Here is a 12388-nt window from a genome sequence, read left to right as displayed (position 1 = left end):
GAGCTCTGTCTTCACCACAACAGACCGGTGCGACATCTGCATCACTGCAGCTGTGACCATGAAGCATTTGTCAATTGAAACATATTCCATGATCTCTTGTCTTATCTTGTCTCTCATTTCACCCCTTTCTTTGCTTCACCTGGAAATAAACGTGTCGGTATACAGAGAAATTGCTGTGGGGCAGTATACAGATTCAACAAGGCTGTTGGTTCCAAACAATTCTGATTTATTGACATACGCACGAGGGTGAAAACAAAAATTTCATAAATCTGACAGTATTTTTATGTCGTGGCCTATTTTTAGTTTTACTCCTTGCACAGGATAAGAACGTTCCCACGCAATTGTTACCAAATGAGGCCCAATTATTCCTAACACACTACCAATGCAGTGTGATGACAAAGAACAGGACAAAAGGCAAAAAAAGAGATTTGAATGTCTTTCAAGAAGCTTGAAGAGATATTCCTGAACACTACTTGGAGACATTTATATTGCAGGCTGTGTTGATGTTCAAGAGCATTAGAGTTGTGCAAACTCTTTTTGCAGTATATCGTCTATTTCCATGTACGTTTGCACACAATTCAATGCACATATTTCCCTTTTTCCTAGCTAAACATAAAGAAACTACAGGTAGCTCAATGCTTTCACACAGTACTACTGTATTATTAGTCCACCAAGAGAAAAAGATGCATTGATAAAAAAAAAAATTGATTGAAGCCTTTTGTGCTTGGTTTTCATCAGCAGGTGTTTATCTGGAGGGCATCAGGCTTAAAGCCATAGGTGTGGTGTCTGCTTCATTTTCACTTTTTCAGAGATTTTTCCTGATAGTTAAAGTTTGCAGTCATACAAGAATCCAGGTGAGTTTGATATTCTGAGAATGAATACCAGACGACAAACAACCATATCACCAAACCAGCTCAGCTAGTTCTACTTAAACAGACAAACTTTAGTTTTAATTGCTGTCCAACTGTCAATGAAATGAACTGAGAATTAATACAAATTAAGTACAACTGAATTTTATTAAATGTAACAATTTTTAGTTCAGTTTGTATCTATTTCTATATTGCCAATCATAACAACTGTCATCTTAAGGTCAAACCACCAGTAGAACCAGGATCGGGGAGGGGCAGCTATGTGCTCCGACCAGTTGGTGGTGACGGGAGAAATCAAAGTTCACCGGGGTTGATTTAAAAGTGGAATTTAGTAATTTGTGAATATTGATTGCTCAGCAGTGATTGACTTTCCAGACACCTCATTTACCGCTTAGTCTCACTTGCAAGTATGAGATTATCCTCATCTAGAAAGAAAATAAAGCAGAAGTTGCTTTAAGGTGGGTCTAACTTGTGAAGTCACCATGACCGTACACCGTTTTTAGGTCTTGCATTCATTATGTTTCAAAAAGTAAGGCAATGACAGTCAAAATGCTCAGGGGCATAAAAGGGGTTAATGTGTGTTTGATAAGGGAGTGCTTTACACCACTATCACTTTCCCATGCTGTCAAACTCAGTACTGACATCATTACTCTAGTCCAGGGGTCAGCAACCTTTAACACCCAAAGAGCCACTTGGACCCGGTTTCCACGCAAAAGAAAACACTGGGAGCCGCAAATACTTTTTGACATTTAAAATGCAGATAACGCTGTATATATTGTTTTTTTTTACCTTTATGCTTTGTATGAACAACTAAAGTAAGTAAAGTTTATTTATTAAGCGCTTTTCACAGACAGGCAGTCACAAAGCGCTGTACACAAATATTAAAATAAACAATACAATCAATAGACATTATACACAATGTAAAAGATCAAATGTAAAGAATGTAAAGAATATAAAATACGTAGATCAACAAAAGGCTTGTTTGAACAGAAAAGTTTTTAACTGCTTTTTAAAAGAATCCACAGAGCAACTAAGGTGTGTTGCTTATGAAATCCATGAAGTGCTACAGAGAAAATTACATTTTATTTATGTAATTAACACATTTTGAACTCTTAAAGAAATATAACAAAAGGAAAGACACCCAGCTGAACTAAAACTATGCTGCTAAAAAAGAAAAATAGATATTTGCAAAATTCTGCCTAAATATGTATTTTACCTGATAAATGTGTGTGGCGGGGCGTGGTCTGCAGCACCGCTGCAGGGGATGCGGACGCACCTGAGCGGCACCTGCAATCACGCCTCACCGGCTTAACGTCTGTGCTATCTGTGCTGTTGTGTTGGTGTGTGTCGAGCTGTGAGCTGCAAAGCTACAGCCGGCTGTATGCGTACAGCAACCATGTGTGAAAAGTGGTCAATAAAGAGATGTATATTTTTATATTTCAATATCACAATAATCTAACAATTTAGAACTACACGTTAAAAAAGAACTAACATAAATAAAATACACTTCAGCTAAATACTTCTAATTTATTTTCCCAAACCACGCCGAGCCGCACTATAAGGACTAAAGAGCCGCAGGTTGCCGACCCCTGCTCTAGTCCAATCATCTTCTCGCCCATCTGCTTTGAGAATCAGCCTTCACTTTGCATGCTTTAAATATCAATGCTCTTTGTCATGCTCCCTTTCAGATTCTTATTCATGCAACCCACTTCTAATTATCAAATAGATTAATTAATTTCTCTACCTCAAGAAATCATGTTGAATACTGATGTCTATCAAAAGCATCTGATGTGCACCATCCAGATGCTTTGTACTTTTGACCTCCTATGGATGGAAAAGCCCCCCCAACAATACTTGCTTTTTAAAGATGTATGCTGCACAATCATTCCTCCCTGGAAAAATAACATTTCAAATAAACCTTTAGTATCCCCAAATTCAGGCCCTTGATAAGTGGATGTAAATGGGCTCACCTGTCTGGCCTCCACTCTGTGCCCTTCCCACACACAACAGTCTTTCACCTACAAATACTCATACCCAGTAAATCAAAAAAGTTGAAACATGGAAATAAACAAACACCTATACAAACACACAGCCACATTTAGCTCTACTTTAAAATCAACAGACAAAAATGAGCATTGCCACACCTCCACTGGATATCATTAGTCTCCTTTATGTTTCCCCCCAATGAACGACAGCTCTTCCTGATTTTTGTGAAGCTCTAATTTAAGCTGGTGTTTTCTTTTTAATACTTGAAATGACTGCTTAATTATTTACTGATTAATAGCTATCCAAAAATACAAGAATATGGACAAGCAAACAACAAAGCCTTTAATATTTTTTGTCATTTCTACATTCCTTTGTTCTATCATAAAGAAATTAAAATTATCCTTTTCATCGATCAAAGACATAACTTCTTAGCCAGGCCTCTTTCTATAAATCTCTACTTAAATAGAAGGTTTGCTAATTTAGGTTATAGATGTTCTGGTCAACAGGGTAAGTGCTGATGTAATAATGTTATCAGGCTCTCAAAGCTTTGCTGTTGCAGAATGGAAAGATTTATAAGCAGAGATAAAAATCGTTCAGTAGTGCTTAATAAAATCACATACAATGTGATTAATGACAACATTTTTATACCATGTAATTACTCAGGAACTATTAATGGTTCATGATATCATTAAGAAAATAAGTAAATAAGTGACTAACAACATATTTAGATGCAAATTTATACATATAATTCATTGAGATATGAGATAATTTAATGTGGGCATGTTGTTTAAGGTTTTATAAATTATCACCCAGCACGCCCCTGCGGGCGGTTTATCCTTCAAGCTCGGGTCCTCTACCAGAGGCCTGGGAGCTTGAGGGTCCTGCGCAGTATCTTAGCTGTTCCCAGGACTGCGCTCTTCTGGACAGAGATCTCCGATGTTGTTCCTGGGATCTGCTGGAGCCACTCGCCTAGCTTGGGAGTCACCGCACCTAGTGCTCCGATTACCACGGGGACCACCGTTACCTTCACCCTCCACATCCTCTCGAGCTCTTCTCTGAGCCCTTGGTATTTCTCCAGCTTCTCGTGTTCCTTCTTCCTGATATTGCTGTCATTCGGAACTGCTACATCGATCACTACGGCCATCTTCTTCTGTTTGTCTACCACCACTATGTCCGGTTGGTTAGCCACCACCATTTTGTCCGTCTGTATCTGGAAGTCCCACAGGATCTTAGCTCGGTCATTCTCCACCACCCTTGGGGGCATCTCCCATTTTGACCTCGGGACTTCCAGGTTATACTCGGCACAGATGTTCCTGTACACTATGCCGGCCACTTGGTTATGGCGTTCCATGTATGCCTTGCCTGCTAGCATCTTGCACCCTGCTGTTATGTGCTGGATTGTCTCTGGGGCATCTTTACACAGCCTGCACCTGGGGTCTTGCCTGGTGTGATAGACCCCAGCCTCTATGGATCTTGTGCTCAGAGCTTGTTCTTGTGCTGCCATGATTAGTGCCTCTGTGCTGTCTTTCAGTCCAGCTTTGTCCAGCCACTGGTAGGATTTCTGGATATCAGCCACCTCCTCTATCTGCCGGTGGTACATACCGTGCAGGGGCCTGTGCTTCCATGATGGTTCCTCGTCTCCCTCCTCTTTCTTGGGTTTCTGCTGCCTGAGGTATTCACTGAGCACTCGGTCAGTTGGGGCCATCTTCCTAATGTATTCTTGGATGTTCGTTGTCTCATCCTGGACTGTGGTGCTGACACTCACCAGTCCCCGGCCCCCTTCCTTCCGCTTAGCGTACAGCCTCAGGGTGCTGGATTTGGGGTGAAACCCTCCATGCATGGTAAGGAGCTTTCTTGTCTTTATGTCAGTGGCTTCTATCTCCTCCTTTGGCCAGCCTATTACCCCAGCAGGGTACCTGATCACGGGCAGGGCGTACGTGTTGATGGCCCGGATCTTGTTCTTACCATTCAGCTGACTCCTCAGGACTTGCCTGACCCTCTGCAGGTACTTGGTGGTTGCAGCTTTTCTAGCGGCCTCTTCATGGTTCCCATTTGCCTGTGGGATCCCCAAGTACTTGTAACTGTCCTCTATGTCTGCAATGTTGCCTTCTGGTAGTTCAATCCCCTCAGTTCTGACTACCTTCCCTCTCTTTGTTACCATCCGACTACACTTCTCCAGTCCGAACGACATTCCAATGTCATTGCTGTATAGCCTGGTAGTGTGGATCAGTGAATCGATGTCTCGTTCACTCTTGGCATACAGCTTGATGTCATCCATGTACAGGAGGTGGCTGACAACTGCTCCGTTCCGTAGTCGGTATCCGTAGCCAGTCTTGTTAATGATCTCACTGAGGGGGTTCAGGCCTATGCAGAACAGCAGTGGGGACAGAGCATCTCCTTGGTAGATCCCGCACTTGATGGTGACTTGTGCTATGGGCTTGGAGTTGGCCTCTAGTGTTGTACGCCACATCCCCATTGAGTTCCTGATGAAGGCTCTTAGGGTCCCATTGATCTTGTACAATTCTAGGCATTCCAGTATCCAGCTGTGGGGCATTGAGTCATAGGCCTTCTTGTAATCAATCCAGGCAGTGCACAGGTTGGTCAGTCTGGTCTTGCAGTCTCGGCTGATTGTTCTGTCTACCAGTAGCTGGTGTTTTGCGCCTCTGGTATTCTTGCCAATTCCTTTCTGTGTCCCGCTCATGTATTGACCCATGTGCCTGTTCATCTTAGCCGATATGATGCCTGACAGGAGCTTCCATGTAGTACTGAGGCAGGTTATTGGTCGGTAGTTGGAGGGGGGGGACCGGTCCCTTCTTGGGGTCCTTGGGGATCAGGACCGTCCGGCCTTCAGTTAGCCATTCCGGGTGTCTCTTGTTAACTAGCAGCTGGTTCATTTGTGCTGCCAGACGCTCGTGGAGTGCAGTCAGCTTCTTCAGCCAGTAGGCGTGAACCATGTCGGGCCCTGGTGCTGTCCAACTCTTCATACTGGAGACCCTTTCTTGGATATCTGCCACTGTGATGGTTACTGGACCCTGTTCAGGGAGGTCGCTGTGGTCAGCCCTCAGATCCTCTAGCCACTGAGCATTGCCGTTATGGGTTGCATCCTTCTCCCATATGCTCTTCCAGTATTGCTCCGTCTCCAGCCTTGGTGGTGCTGTTCTCTTATTGTTCCCTTGCCACTGAGAGTACACCTTTGCTGGTTCTGTGGAGAACAGCTGGTTTATTCTCCTGCCTTCTATCTCTCTGGTGTACCTCCTCAAGCGGCTGGCCAAGGCTGTGAGTCTTTGCTTGGCAGTTTCCAAGGCCTCAGGTATGGACAGCTTGCTGTATTTCTTAGGCACCTTATTTGTCGCACCTTTCTGCAACTCCGTTAGTTGGCTAACCTCCCTCCGTGCTACTTTGATCTTGCCCTCTAGCCTCCTTCTCCATGGAGGGTACTGCCCCTTGTCGCTGTTCAACTTGTAGCCAAGCATCTCACTGATCACTGTTGCCGTATTGTAGATCAGCTTGTTAGTGTCGGTAATCGTGGTTGTAGGTATTGCCCGTAGTGCTGCATTAACATCATCTAGCAGACCTTCTGAGGGTACTTCACGTAATCTTGGTAACCGGCTACGTGGGATCCAGGTTTCAAGCTTGGCCATTATCCTATTTTTCAGGTCAGTTCCTCTCGCACTCAACGATCCTTCTCCTATCGCACTTGGGGCTATGTACCCAATCTCGGGTGGGGGTGATGATATCTCCCCCCTGACCTGGCGTCCTGACTCCTCCTTGCCGTAGCATTTGTGTTGTACCTCGTCAATCTCTAGCTGTGAGAGCAGTCCCTTCTTTCGAATGTTGGAACACTGAGCTACTAGTTGTTTCGCCGTCATTGTGGATGTTGGGTATCGACATGTTCTACTGCAGAGGTTATATTTTTCAGCTGGCTTTGTAGTCCCTCCAGAAGAGTTAGAGGTCGTCACCAGGGACAGGGTCTTGATGTCTGCTGAGACAGCTGTACCCAAGACCTGGACTTGGATAAGTGGAAGGAGACTATGGATGGATGGATGTTGGATGTAGGGGTGATCTACCCCAGCATTTAACATAATGCAAATGACTACAAATTAGAACAGGAGTGTCTTAATCATAACTATAGTCATAAGAAATTCGAATGGTATTTGTTAGGCTCACCAAGTTCTAAGGTAAAATATATTTTTTACACTGTCCCAACTCTCCAGTAGATTTGAAATATGTTATTGTCTTAGCTCTTGGAGCTGCATTAGAATGTGAGTGCGTGCAACTACGCTGGTCGTATCGGATTGTAGAGGTGTGTTTGTGTGTGTGCAGCCGTGCATAAACAGCTTGGCTAATACGGGAGCAGAGGCTAGACGTCATGGATCAGGAGTGAACCCACACACGGAAACACACAGAGAGGTGGATGCAGATCAGCTCAGCTGTAGACACGGAGGGAGCAGGTTTAAAAAAACTTATTTGTATCACAGTTATAGTACCTCTAATAAAAGGTACTGCAGAAGAAGTGGAAGTCACAAAACTGGTAGCAGTGTTATTAATAATAACAGTTTATGTTTTTAGCAGAAAGAGATCCCAGTGATTCCTAAGTAACTGAATTCAAGGTAAGACCATATTCATTCATTCAAATGATATTTTTCAGGGAAGATTGTATGCCTTTCTTAAAAGATCATTCGTGAAAGGCTATCAAGCATTATTTGTTTTACCTTAATCTTATTTTTAGTCTAACCTTAAATGAACATTTTCGAAAACCTTAACTGAAACTGAATCTAATCTTTCCTAACCTCAGGATGAACCTAAACTTTACCTAACCTTATCTGAACAATCCATACGCTTAATCAAACCTAAACATAATCTTTCCTAATGTTAAGCTGAACCTAATTTTGACCTGTCTTCATTTTAGGATTAATTGAACCTCATCCCAGCCTTCATGGCCTTGATTAAACCCAAGCTCTCTCTCTCCTGTGATAAGAATAAACCAATTTTAGATTTATCTTACTAGATTTAATTTACTCTTAATTTAAATTAAGCCACATTTTTGCATACCATTTATGCAAAACTTTTATTGGAATTATTAAAAGACATAAAATCTTGACTTTCATCCAGGATCCAGGGTCCCAGTCCCCTGTAGGACTGTTACTTTGGGACTTTTGTTTTGCTTTGTTTTGGGCTTTTCATTTTCAGTAGCTGTTGTATTTAGCCTTGCTCCAACATGAGGTGCCAGTTGAGTGGTTTCCAGCCTGAGAGTTGGGCATACCAAAGAGTCATCATTCTTCTGAAGTGTTGTTCGCTCAAACCAATAAAAACTACACAACCTCATAATTTTACAATTTTATACAAGGCTATAAAAGTTCTAACTAAGAAACCACTGTGATTTCATCATTGTTATATATTCTTTTTTAATATATGTATGAAAATCAGTGATCGTATGACAATCAGATTCCTGTTTCTAGCTGACAGGAGTGACACCTGGTGTGGTCTTCTATCGCTTTAGCCCATCTGCCTCATGGTTCAAAGTGTTGTGCATTCAGAGATGCTCTTCTGCATACCTTGGTTGTAGCAAGAGGTTGTTTTAGTTACTGCTGCCTTCCTATCAGCTCAAAACAGTCTAACCTCAACTGACCTTTGACATCAACAAGGTATTTTCACTCAGCGAACAGCCATCCAGTGGATATTTTCTCTTTGTCAGACCATTCTCTGTAAACACTGAAGATGGTTGTGTGGTAAAATCCCAGATCAGCCTACAGTGGGGCAAAAAAGTATTTAGTCAGCCACCGATTGTGCAAGTTCCCCCACTTAAAATGATGACAGAGGTCAGTAATTTGCACCAGAGGTACACTTCAACTGTGAGAGACAGAATGTGAAAAAAAAAATCCATGAATCCACATGGTAGGATTTGTAAAGAATTTATTCGTAAATCAGGGTGGAAAATAAGTATTTGGTCAATAACAAAAATACAACTCAATACTTTGTAACATAACCTTTGTTGGCAATAACAGAGGTCAAACGTTTACTATAGGTCTTTACCAGGTTTGCACACACAGTAGCTGGTATTTTGGCCCATTCCTCCATGCAGATCTTCTCGAGAGCAGTGATGTTTTGGGGCTGTCGCCGAGCAACACGGACTTTCAACTCCCGCCACAGATTTTCTATGGGGTTGAGGTCTGGAGACTGGCTAGGCCACTCCAGGACTTTCAAATGCTTCTTACGGAGCCACTCCTTTGTTGCCCGGGCGGTGTGTTTTGGATCATTGTCATGTTGGAAGACCCAGCCTCGTTTCATCTTCAAAGTTCTCACTGATGGAAGGAGGTTTTGGCTCAAAATCTCACGATACATGGCCCCATTCATTCTGTCCTTAACACGGATCAGTCGTCCTGTCCCCTTGGCAGAAAAACAGCCCCATAGCATGATGTTTCCACCCCCATGCTTCACAGTAGGTATGGTGTTCTTGGGATGCAACTCAGTATTCTTCTTCCTCCAAACACGACGAGTTGAGTTTATACCAAAAAGTTCTACTTTGGTTTCATCTGACCACATGACATTCTCCCAATCCTCTGCTGTATCATCCATGTGCTCTCTGGCAAACTTCAGACGGGCCTGGACATGCACTGGCTTCAGCAGCGGAACACGTCTGGCACTGCGGGATTTGATTCCCTGCCGTTGTAGTGTGTTACTGATGGTGACCTTTGTTACTTTGGTCCCAGCTCTCTGCAGGTCATTCACCAGGTCCCCCCGTGTGGTTCTGGGATCTTTGCTCACCGTTCTCATGATCATTTTGACCCCACGGGATGAGATCTTGCGTGGAGCCCCAGATCGAGGGAGATTATCAGTGGTCTTGTATGTCTTCCATTTTCTGATGATTGCTCCCACAGTTGATTTTTTCACACCAAGCTGCTTGCCTATTGTAGATTCACTCTTCCCAGTCTGGTGCAGGTCTACAATACTTTTCCTGGTGTCCTTCGAAAGCTCTTTGGTCTTGGCCATGGCGGAGTTTGGAGTCTGACTGTTTGAGGCTGTGGACAGGTGTCTTTTATACAGATGATGAGTTCAAACAGGTGCCATTCATACAGGTAACGAGTGGGGGACAGAAAAGCTTCTTACAGAGGACGTTACAGGTCTGTGAGAGCCAGAGATTTTCCTTGTTTGAGGTGACCAAATACTTATTTTCCACCCAGATTTAAGAATAAATTCTTTACAAATCCTACCATGTGAATTCATGGATTTTTTTTTCACATTCTGTCTCTCACAGTTGAAGTGTACCTCTGGTGCAAATTACTGACCTCTGTCATCATTTTAGGTGGGGGAACTTGCACAATCGGTGGCTGACTAAATACTTTTTTGCTCCACTGTATCTGGCACCAACAAGTATGGCACGTAAAAAAAGTAGAGTTCAAATTAGTACAAGTAGATTTAAAGTATTTAAATCACATTCTGCCACTGATAATGTACAATGTTTATTACAGGTACACTTAGTCGAATTGAAATAAAAAAAACAAAACACTTAAACTGTGCTTTGATTTCATTTATTGTAAATTTTATTTTTTTAAAATTCCCCTTTGATTATCATCTTCTTTTTCCTTTACTATTTCTTTCCTTCTCCTCACTCGACAGTAAGGTGATCTGTCTCAGCCACAGTAAAGGTCAAAGGTCAGGTTAGGGGAGTTTGTAACAACAGGAAGTGTGTGTGTGTAGCCAATAAATATTTAATAGAGACGAATAAGCTGTCTTGGAGGATGGATATATCACTGTGTGTGTGTGTGTGTGTGTGTGTGTGTGTGTGTGTGTGTGTGTGTGTGTGTGTGTGTGTGTGTGTGTGAGTGAGTAAATGATTAGGATCATTTATTGAAGAAACTGATTTATTATTGATAAGATTATGAAAGCCATTAATAACAGCAAATTGCATTATTGATTAGAGCCAATAATGCAGCTGCTGAGGTTCTGAAGCTCTTTCCAAAACAAACACATGCAGTCGTTTCTCCATTGCTTCAGAAGACATTACAACTGTCTGAAAATGAACAATAGGCTGCTCAATGTTTTTTACCTGAAAGGCTTCATATTGTGAGGTTATTATCTTACACTCAGTTAGCTTATCTTCTTATTTATTAGTCCTTTATTTATCCAGGTAAAACATCTCATTGAGATTAAAAATATCATTTCCAAGAGAGACCTGGCATCATGGCAACAAAAGTCAAAATACACATACCACATAAGTATATAACATTTAAAACAAATACAATATCCCATACCAACGTGAAAAATATACAATAACATATCAAATTAAGAGTGACATTAAAAACAATCACACTGAGTAAAAGAGTTATTCTCTCGTTCCTTTAAGACAGACTTAAACTCTTCCAAACCAATTCTGATAATTTCAGTTCCTTCTGCAGATTATTCCAGGAAGCAGGGACAGCGTATTTAAAAGCATTTTTCCCCAATTCTGTTCTGAGTTTTGGGACAATCAATTGTATGATATTGTGAGAACGAAGGCTGTATTGGTTGTGGTTTTTACACATATAAACATATAAATAAGATGGAACCAGCCCAAGGAGAGATTTATAGATAAAGATCAACCAATGGGAGAGTCTGCGAATATGCAAAGAACAATGATGTACACGATTTCCACAGCCAGTAACAAAACGTAAAGCACAATGGTACACAGTATCCAACCTCTTTAGGTAGTGGGCAGGTGCATTCATAAAAAGCAGGTCACCATAATCCAATAAAGGTAAAAAAGTTGCATGAATCAAGTGTTTTCTCACTTGGAGGGAGAAACAGGATTGATTTCTAAAAAAGTAACCTAGTTTTAACTTCGACACAAGCCTTTGAATGTGAGTCTTAAATGACAAATTCTGATCTATAATGATCCCTAGATACTTGTAAGATGTGACCATTTCAATTTCAGTTCCTTGAATTGTTTTAATCTTAGGAGACGTAGCTAACAACTTTTTGCCATTTGATAATAACATGAACTTGGATTTCTCTGGATTTAACACCAACTTAAGTTGAGTTAAATGGGACTGAACATGATCAAAGGCAGACTGCAGAAATTGCAGGGTTTGTGCTACTTAAGGGGATGAACAATAAATAATTGTATCATCTGCATAAAGATGGAAGGCTGCATTTGACAAATTATCACAAAGGTTGTTTATGTAAAGAGAAAATAGCAATGGCCCTAATATGGAGCCCTGCGGAACTCCTTTGGATACTGAGAGAAAAGAGGAAGAAGACCCAGCAGCATGGACACACTGTTTTCTTGCTGACAAGTAATTTGAAAACCAGCTTAGAGCATTTACAGATAGACCAATATTGTTTAGTCTATTTAATAAAATAGCATGCTTAACTGTATCAAAAGCCTTTGACAAGTCAAGAAAAAGAGCAGCACAGTAATTTACACTTACTCTGATCTTCACATGGCCTAAAACTAATCTCACTCTAAGTTTTTTGTATCCAAACAATTCCTTCCTTTCAATCTGATTTTAACCTTAATTTATTAGGGTACATCTTTATCCTAATCTTAAATCAAA

At 41.5% G+C, this 12388-nt stretch overlaps 1 long non-coding RNA gene across 1 annotated transcript in view; it reads right to left on the bottom strand.

The window, feature by feature from the left end:
- Positions 1-12388, bottom strand: part of LOC146635600 (uncharacterized) — a 342244-nt gene that overhangs the window by 263974 nt on the left and 65882 nt on the right. The window lies entirely within an intron of this gene.

This window comes from Diplotaxodon limnothrissa, linkage group LG3 (assembly GCF_057381915.1).
Source record: "Diplotaxodon limnothrissa isolate DT_005_m linkage group LG3, D_limnothrissa_male_GT1.1, whole genome shotgun sequence".
Classification (NCBI taxonomy): domain Eukaryota; kingdom Metazoa; phylum Chordata; class Actinopteri; order Cichliformes; family Cichlidae; genus Diplotaxodon; species Diplotaxodon limnothrissa.
The sequence above is the reverse complement of the archived record's forward strand: the minus strand, read 5'-3'. Positions and strand labels throughout refer to the sequence as shown.